General features: G+C 39.5%; 1 non-coding gene across 1 annotated transcript; it reads left to right on the forward strand.

The window, feature by feature from the left end:
- The first annotated feature begins 9,818 nt into the window (after window positions 1-9,818).
- Window positions 9,819-9,925, forward strand: LOC133780935 (small nucleolar RNA R71). The gene has a single exon (XR_009869740.1). It is a non-coding gene; the product is annotated as a small nucleolar RNA R71 (small nucleolar RNA).
- Window positions 9,926-10,528: the final 603 nt, after the last annotated feature.

A 10,528-nucleotide genomic window follows, 5' to 3' on the forward strand; every position in this document is an offset into this window, starting at 1 on the left:
CCTAGGTCTAACGCAATAAAACCAGGACAACCTCGAGTGCGATCCTCTCACGAGCTCCTCGGAAACCCTAGTCACAACAATGAAGTGTAGGTTTAGTTTCCATCGAACTAACACCCACCACAATGTTTCTAGAAACATTATTACGCCCCAAATACCCCTTAGACAAGCCCCATAATGTCCTAGGAATATTAACTTTCAATCCCGTAGGATTACCAATCAAAAATACTTTAAAATGACCCAAAAATATGGCTATTAGTGTTGCGATATTTTAAGCTATGCAAGTGCACACAGTCGCAATTTGTAATAATATGGTAAAGAAACCAAGTATCGTCCTCAAGGATTGAATTATCAATTACTAGTCAATTAATTTCTCTTTCTATTTGATAAATTAAAATTCTTGATTTTTGTAGACACATCAAAAGAAACTATAAAGTTCAGAACAACAATTGAAAATTAAATGGAATAACAACTAATAGTAAAACCTTTGATTTAAGCACTGAAGAAATAATTAGGATGTTTAATCTCATCAACTATCCTCCCTATCATTCCCTAATGCAAAGTACTGAGTTCTTCTTCTTTTTGCCTAATTCAATTAACAAGTTGATACAATAGCCTATAATCATACTATGAATTATAAACTCAACCTAGGTGACAATTTCCTATATTTCTATGGTAAATTGAACCACAAAGGTAGTATTAATCTTGACAACTTAATAAACAGTTACACAATTAACATGGATACTTTCATTCCAAATTAGAATTATGTCCAATATAACCACAGCAGATTCAAATCTCACTTCTCAGCTTTTGATTTAAAAACATATATATATATATATATATGACTATAGATGGCCAATTAATAATCAATCTATAAGAACAGGTTATATGGAATTGAAGAAGAAGAAAATTGAAATTGCATTAGTTCATAATAGGGATTCAAGTGATTCAATTAAAAATTCTAAATAGAAAATTAGTTCATAATCATAATGCTAATCACAACAAAAATTAAAGATAACATCAGAAAGTAGAAGAAAAACATGTAGATTGAATACTCCAAGCCTTCAGCCTTCAAGCAAAAACCACTCCCCAAATCCGTACGTTCTTTCTTCTCTCTTTTTCGCCTTATAAAAACCTAGGATTCAATTTTTAAAAGAGGCGGGCCGCGGCCCTACATGCACCATACCGCGGCCCGTGTCAAAATTCCTGGGCGAATTATTCTCTCCATGCCGCGACCCTAGTCAGCCATGCCGTGGCCCGTGTCGACGATTTCTGGGTTGATGCCCATCTATGCCGCGGCTCTCTTTAGCCATGCCGCGGCCCGTGGTTCTCCTTCCAAAACACTGGTTCTGTTTCACCAGCTAGCCGTGACTCTATTTTGCTCATGCCGTGGCTCTTAAGGAATCTCTCAATTTACCAAGATTTCATCCCAAAAATTCACCAACACTTCCAAATCATGTTGAGATTCATCATTTCTCAAAATATGTTGAAAAACTTGGTTAATTCTTCCCTTTCTTTGACATTTTCCTCCAAGTACTCAATTCTTCCTGATATTCACAAAGACAAACAAACAAAGCATAAACCCGCACTAAATGAAAGAAAAACGAAATAAAAGACTACTTAAAACATCACCTAAACATGACAAAAAAATAGACTCAACAAAATCCCCTAAACTTAACCTTTACTCGCCCTCGAGTAAAGACCAAGTTAAACTAACAAAAAGAAACAAACACAAAACGAACAAGCTAAACCATCATTACCATCTACACTGCTTTGCCAAAACTCATGAAATCTCAATTGCAATAATAATAACTAGAATTTCAGCTCAATTGCCTTAAAGTTCAATTAGGGAAATCAATAATATATCACGAAAATGACTACAACACTTGGACTCTATCATATATGCTCGACTCATTCCAGACAATTCCACAAACCAATTTTTCAATATGCTTGCATTACTTAACCTTCTCCACTAATGTCAATAACACGTGTTTTGAAATCAAAAGGACTTTCACGGGTTATAGCGTTAGGCTTAGGCAAAGGTAGATGAAATTGTCATTTAGGCTCAAAATTACCATAAGCATATAAACTTTACACCCAATCTTGATATTCACAACACAATTTAACACAACCCAAAGATCCTCTTTATTTCCAAAGATTGAGAAATTTAAACACTAGATATATATATATTTTTTCATACTACATTTCCCCCAAACTTATGCATTTTAATGGGAACATCAAAAGAAAAATAGTTTCTCTCAAATCTCTTTTTTTGTTTTTTGTTTTTTTTCTTTTCTTCTTTCTCAATCTTTTCTTGAATTTTTTCTATTGCCAACACCAATACACAAGAGTAACACCCATTATAAATCAATCCCCTTTTATATTTTATAAGCTCATGGTACAAATCTAGGAACTGAAAAATAATAAAGTATTCGGTTAAGCTCAAAACAAGTGTTTAACAATAAAAGGTAGACTTTTAGGCTCAAAGAGGGTATCTAGGGAAAATTAAATCAAGGTTGGCTTGAAAAGCACAATCGCTCCAATAAAATTGCCTAAATCACTTTTCAAAACACATGTCATCAAGGATTTTGCCTCAAAGGCCAAATAATGCAAGTTCTATCAAATTCAAATTGTCATACCACCAACCCTAGTCAAACATATATAATAAAATCCAAAATGTTGCATTTTCAAAACATATTAAAAATTTCCCACAAAACCTTTAAATTAAACTCTAAAACAATTGAACCAAGCACACAGTTGAATTCAATTTCCTTTTCACGAGCAAAGACAAAGCAACAACAGACAAGAATGATGGCTTAACAGTTACACTAAACAACAACAGAAAATAACACAAGAGACTAAAAGCTAAACTAAACAACGCACAAAATAAAAATAAAACAAAATAAGCTCCCCCCCAAACTTAAGATGCACATTGTCCCCAATGTGATAAAGAAAAGAACAAAGGAAGAGAACTTACCTAACACCACATCAGTATGGCGGAGGAGGTGGTGGTGGTGGCCATTGGTATGGTGAGTACTGCGGCGGAGGAGTGAAGTAATTCTCATCAGCAGAGCTCATAGTCCACCTCGTTACTAAGGCATTCAACTCCTCTATGTGAACCCGCCCATACTCATTTTGTTGCACCATGAAGTCATTGTAATGCTGATTTTGCGCATGATGTGATTGGATTAAGTATTGATTTTGCCGAATAAGATAATCCAAGCGATCATGCGTGCACTGCGTGTGCTCATCAATAGGCCCACCAATTTCCAAATTCGAAGGTGGATTACTAGGGCCTGCTTCATCTGCTTCATCCTCCTCAGCTTGATCAATGTCAACTGGTTCATCAGCCCGTCTACGCTTATAATGCTGGCCATGGGAAGGCGGCGTAAGAGAAGCTGAAGGAAATGCTGTAAACATAGTCTGATTAATGGGCCCCATTGGCTTTCGAACTAGATCGCTAGAGAAGACTGGTACCTCATAAGTGTTACATAGGGTCGAGGGAAAAGTACCATGGGCAACACCAGCTGTAGTATTGAATTTGTTGATGTTGCGAATGCTGTAACGAATTATTCGGCCCACATCAACTATCATTTTGGTCATTATAGCGTAAACCTACAAACAACGCTCTCTATCAACAGTAGAAAGATGAGAGGTCGGCAATAAACGTGAACTTACAAAATAAACCCATGCCTTCGCAATTGGATTAAGCTGCCACCTGTTCATGTCTTTAGGCTTGCCATTATGATAATTGAACCGAGCACCTTCCATACTCAGAACTGCAGCCACAACATCATAATCTGGCTCATTAAAATGGGCCAACTGCCAATGTTCGTCATCTTGCACAGACAATGTAGGGAGGTGCAGTAATTGGTTAAATGAATAAGTTTCCGTAGGCACCTTTTTACCCCTAATAAAATTATGCTTTTCTGCATCAAGGTATGAGAAATTGGCATAGAATTCAAACATTTGAGAGTAGTTGGCCATTCCCACACAGGTAGAGTCACAGAAGAAACCCCAATTGCGTCTCATTATTTCAGCCCGGATGATATCATAAGAAGGGTTTTGTACAAAAGGTTCCTCATGAAACTCAAATCCTCGTTCCCTTACCATAGATTTCTTATGAATTTTTTTGAACATGTCAGCCGCTTCCTTATTGACAAATAACTGCGTGTCATAATCAGCCGGGGGAGGTGGTGTTGGTTGAGTGCGGGATGAGGAGGCATCTCTCGGAGGATTTCTCTTAGGACCCATTGTTTTTCAATACAATAACAGACTAAACCCCCCCAATTGGTTTAAAAGAAATTGCGTATAACTTCTCCTTGGTTTCACTCCCCCAAAAATTACTAAGTTACAAAAACAAACAACCCAACCACTGATCCCAGAAAAACAATTGACAAACCCCTTAAATGTCTCACAAGAAAAACATAAAACAGTCCACAATGCCAAAATGTAATCTATCCTCCAATCAGAAAGCACTAGAATAGATGTGAGACACTTACTTGAATGTCACAAGGCTTCTCCTTTTTGTCTCTTTGGCTGATGAAAGTCTCAAGATGGAGAGGGGGTAGGAAGAATTGAGAGAGAATAAGAGGCTTGAGTGTTGGTAAAAAGAAAATTGTGAAAGTGAATGAGAATAATGGCAAAATTAAGGCTTTTTACCCCTGATTTCGGACACGGGCCGCGACATTACTTTCACCATGCTGCGGCCCGCATTAAATTTACAGCATAGAATGTCGCGACATTATGATATCCATGCCGCGGCCCGCCTCTCTTTTATGGGAAAACTGGGTTTCAATGCCGCGGCCCTCCTCAGCCATGCCGCGGCCCGCCCCTTCTCTTCAAAATTCGTGGGCCTTTGGAACCAGCAATGCCGCGGCCCTTAAGGATTCTCCATTTTTTTTCGTTTTCTTTAATTTTTTTTGAGTTTTTTGATTTTTCACGTTTTTCACGATTCTAAAAGTCCAAAAATAAACCAAACCTCCATTGTTTACAAATGCAAAAGTAAAATAAATAACACATAAAACATAGGGTGCCTCCTACAAGCGCTGTCGTTAACATCATTTAGCCGGACGCTGAACCCCTCTTCAGAGAGGCTTCAGAAGGAGGATAGACTTTGCTTGATCAAAATTACCACCCAAGTAGGGCTTCAATCTCTGACCATTGACCTTAAACGAATCACCTGAGTTGCCCTGAACCTTCACAGAACCATAAGGAAAGACCCGGACAATAGTGAATGGTCCTGACCATCTTGACTTCAATTTGCCAGGAAAAAGTCTCAATCTTGAATTAAAAAGAAGTACCTTCTGCCCTGGTTGGAACTCTTTCCTGACTAAGTTCTTGTCATGCCAAGCCTTTGTTCTCTCTTTATAAATCTTGGCGTTTTCATAAGCCTCATTTCTGAACTCATCAAGTTCATTCAGTTGCAACAGCCTTCGTTCACTAGCAGCACTCCAATCAAAATTCAAATTTTTCATAGCCCAAAATGCCCTATGCTCCAATTCAACTGGTAAATGACACGCTTTACCAAACACCAAATTTTAAGGTGACATACCTATTGGTGTTTTGAATGCAGTTCTGTAGGCCCAAATCGCATCATCTAACTTCTTCGACCAATTTTTCCTCGAACTGTCAACGGTCTTCTCAAGGATACTTTTGATTTCTTTGTTTGAAATTTCATCTTGCCCATTTGATTGAGGATGGTAAGGCAAAGCTTTTCGATGATATACTCCATAACCAATAATGCATCTAGTTTTTTATTCACAAAGTGTTTCCCTTCATAACTAATAAGAGCTCAGGGAGTGCCAAATCTAGTAAAAATATGTTTATGAAGAAAATTAAGCACAGTTTTACCGTCATTGGCTCTAGTTGCTGCAGCCTCCACCCATTTAGATACATAATCTACTGCCAATAGAATATATTCATTGTTGTAAGATGGTGGAAAGGGCCCCATGAAATCAATGCCCCATACATCAAACAGTTCCACTTCAAGAATCCCCTGTAAAGGCATTTCATTTCTCCTCGAGCTATTACCAGTTCGCTGGCATCTATCACAGGCCTTGACAAAAACATTGGCATCCTTGAATAATGAAGGCCAACAGAAATCACTTTGTAATACCTTGGCTGCCGTTCTGGATGCACCAAAGTGCCCACCACATTGTTGAGTGTGGCAATGGTTAAGAATGGACTGCATCTCTTCTTCAGGAACACACCTTCTGATAATCTGATCAACACAATGCCTATAGAGAATAGGCTCCTCCCAATAGTAATGTTTCACCTCAGAAAAGAATTTCTTTAATTGCTGCTTCGACATTTCAGGAGGCACAATCTTGGCAACCAAGAAGTTCATTATGTCAGCAAACCAAGGGACAACTAAATTCTCACTTACCCCAAACAACTGCTCATCAGGAAAGTGATCATTGATTTGCACTGCTTTCTTATTTTCAGTCTCCTCCACCTCAAGTTTAGAGAGGTGATCAACTACCACATTTTCGCTGCCCTTCTTGTCACGAATTTCCATGTCAAATTCTTGAAGTAAAAGAATCCATCTAATCAGGCGGGGCTTGGCATCTTTCTTTGACATCAAGTATTTAATGGCAGAGTGATCAGTGTAGACAATCACTTTATTACCAATCAGATACGGTCTAAATTTATCACAAGCAAACACAATAGCTAGCAACTCTTTTTCTGTAGTAGCATAATTCAGTTGAGCATCATTTAGAGTCCGACTAGCATAATAAATAGACCTGAACACCTTGTCAATTCGCTGTCCCAAAACTGCCCCCACTGCATAGTCACTGGCATCACACATCAACTCAAAAGGCAATTCCCAATTTGGAGCTATCACAATTAGAGCAGAAATAAGCTTTTCTTTCAAGAAATTGAAAGCCTTCAAACATTCATCATTAAAATCAAAGACAACTCCATTCATAAGCAGGTTCGAGAGAGGCTTGGACACTTTAGAGAAATCTCTTATGAATCTTCGATAGAACCCAGCATGACCAAGAAAACTTCTTACACCTTTGACTGAAACTGGTGGAGGCAGCTTTTCAATGGTAGAAATTTTTGCTCTATCTACCTCAATTCCCTCACTCGAAATTTTATGGCCAAGAACAATCCCCTCTTTTACCGTAAAATGGCATTTCTTCCAATTCAGCACCAGATTTGCCTTCTCACAACGATTCAACACGTTCTCCAAGTTACCCAAACAGAGATCAAATGATAAGCCAAAAACAGAGAAATCATCCATGAATATCTCAATACATCTTTCTACCATATATGAAAATATAGCCATCATGCACCGTTGAAATGTTGCAGGGGCATTACATAGTCCAAATGGCATTCTCCTGAAAGCAAATGTGCCATAGGGACATGTAAATGTTGTTTTCACTTGATCCTCTGGTGCAATAGCGATCTGATGATACCCTGAATACCCATCCAAGAAACAGTAGTAGCTATGGCCTGCCAATCTGTCAAGCATCTGATCAAGGAAAGGCAAAGGAAAATGATCCTTCCTTGTTGCCTTGTTGAGCTTGCGGTAATCTATACAAATTCGCCACCCCATTACAGTTCTTGTTGGAATGAGTTCATTGTTCTCATTTTTCACCACTGTCATACCACCCTTTTTAGGTACCACTTGCACAGGGCTCACCCATGCGCTATCAGAAATTGGGTAGATCACCCCAACATCCAACCATTTAAGAATTTTCTCCAGTACGACTTCCTTCATGGCTGGATTGAGTCTTCTCTGGGCCTCTATGGATGGCTTGCTATTCTCCTCCAATTAGATTTTATGCATTACTGTCGATGGGCTTATTCCTCTAATATCCGCCAAGGTCCACCCAATGGCCAATTTATGCTCCCTTAAAACCCTCATCAGTTTCTCCAATTCTATCTTTGATAGGCCAGCTGACACAATGACAGGTAAAGTTTCATTCTCTCCCAAATATGCATATCGCAAATGATCTGGAAGAACCTTCAATTCCAGTTGCGGTGGCTGCTGAATGGATGTTAGCGGTTTATCAGGCGCATCTGCTAATTCTTGAAACTTCTTCCAGTATGGCAAGAAAGAATTGATCCAGTTTACACAATCTCTTATCTCAGCATCATCATCGTCGACCTCATCACCCAATAATACTGCCTCTAAGGCATCACTATTCATCCTTCTCTTCGAGACTGCCTTCTCTATCACATCCACACTATAACAATTGTCACTAGCCACCGGATACTTCATGGCCTTGAAGACATTAAAGACCACCTCATCTCCTTGAACTCTAAGCTTAAGCTCTCCTTTGTGAACATCAATAAGAGCTTGGCCTGTGGCTAGAAATGGCCTACCGAGAATAATTGGTACATTTGTATCCTCCTCCATGTCTAGAACAATAAAGTCAGCTGGAAATATAAACTTATGCACCTTCACAAGAACATCTTCAATAATACCCCGTGGATGTGTCACCGATCGGTCTGCTAGCTGTAGAGTGACAGTTGTTGGTTTTGCCTCCCCCAAGCCAAGTCTTTTAAACACAGATAAGGGCATCAGATTAATACTTGCCCCCAGATCACATAAAGCGTGTTTTCATTCAAACTTGCCAATGGTGCATGGTATGGTAAAGCTCCCCGGATCTCTCAGCTTTTGGGGTAACTTCCTCTGTAATATCGCACTGCACTCTTCAGTGAGTGCTACAGTCTCATAGTCTTCCATTTTCCTTTTCTTGGACAGAATCTCCTTCATGAATTTCACATAGCTGGGCATCTGCTCCAAGGTCTCAGCAAAAGGAATGTTTATGTGTAGCTTTTTAAACACCTCTAAAAACTTAGAAAACAGTTTATCCAGTGTAGTCTTTCTAAGCCTCTGGGGATATGGAACTCGAACTGGCTGCTCATTAACAATTGGCAGACTCTTTTCTGAAAGCTGGTGGTCTTCAGTAACCTTTTCTGGATCAGAATGTTCACCCATTTCTCCATCCTGAACCACTGCCTGTGGAGATCTAGGCTGCTCAGTTTGCTTCCCACTCCTCAGAGTAATTTCCTGAACTTGCTCCTTAGGGTTGACTTCAGTATTACTAGAAAAATTTCCTTGCGGCCTGTTATTAAGCATATTATCCAACTGCCCTACTTATGTTTCCAGGTTCCTGATAGAGGATCTATTCTATGTCATGAACTGAGTTTGAGTATTGGTGAGGGTCAATAGTGCAGCTTGCAGTTCATTAGGCCTTTCAGGTGGAGCTTGATTCATTGATTTTTGAGGCCTAGGCTGTTGTGATGAAGAGGCTTGATGCATTGGTTGCTGATGCATATTATTCTGAAATTGACCCTGAAACTGAGGTTACTGGCCCTGATTATTCCTCCAAGAAAAATTAGGATGATTTCGCCACCCAGGATTATAAGTATTGGCGAATGGATTATTTACTGGCCTCTGAAAGTTTCCCACTGCTTGAACTTGAGCTTGATCCATCGGAGTGTTATTATTAATACTGGTAGGACATTGATCAAAAGAGTGAGAACCACCACCGATTTCACACCTAGCTGCCATTTGAACCGCATTAGCAGATACAGTGCTCTGTTGTAACTGTTTTGTCAAGGAGGCTACTTGTACTGTTAGAGTAGTGATTGCATCCAGCTCATGCACCCCAGCTACCTTTCTGACCCCCGATGATCTTTCCTCAGACCACTGATGATTATTGGTGGCCATGTCCTCCAGCAGCTCATAAGCACCAGTTGCACTCTTGCTCATAAAAGTACCACCCGCTGCAGCATCCATAATGGTTCTAGTAGTAGGACATAAACCATTATAAAAATTCTGCACTAACATCCACTGTTCAATGCCGTGATGAGGACATCTTCTCAAAAGTTCCTTGAACCGTTCCCAAGCTTCATACAATGATTCTCCATAATTCTAGCAAAAATTATTGATTTCTCCCCTCAATTTAGCAACTTTGGAAGGAGGGAAGAATTTTGACAAAAACTTCTGAGCCAAATCTTGCCAGGTGATAATAGAGTTCGGTTGCAAAGAGTTCAGCCAACTTTTAGCTCTATCCCTCAGAGAAAATGGGAAAAGCCTAAGTTTAATAGCGTCATCACTCACCCCATTGTATCTGAAAGTTCCACACAACTCCAGAAAATTAGACAAATGGGTGTGAGGATCTTCAGAAGGCAACCCATTAAATTGAACAGAGGATTGCACCATTTGTAGAATAGCTGGCTTGATCTGAAAGTTGTTAGCCTCTACAGCTGGTGGGCGTATACTGTTTTGTACTCTCGTCAGAGTGGGCAGTACATAGTCTCTCAGGCTCCTCTCAGCATTGTTCTGAGCCTGACCCCCTTGTGCAATTCCAGGAATTAAAACATTCCTGCCATCCCCATCATTCTGTGCCATCTTCACAGATTTCTGGGCTTCCCTCTTGTTCTTTCTGTTTTGCTTGCAAGACTTTTCAATCTCAGGATTTAAAGGAACAAGACCATCTGCTCCTCTACTGCCACGCATATACCATAATTCACCTGAGATAGACAAATTAAGCAACTAAACAGATTA

The sequence above is a fragment of the Humulus lupulus genome, chromosome 5 (genome assembly GCF_963169125.1).
Source record: "Humulus lupulus chromosome 5, drHumLupu1.1, whole genome shotgun sequence".
Taxonomy (NCBI): Eukaryota; Viridiplantae; Streptophyta; class Magnoliopsida; order Rosales; family Cannabaceae; genus Humulus; species Humulus lupulus.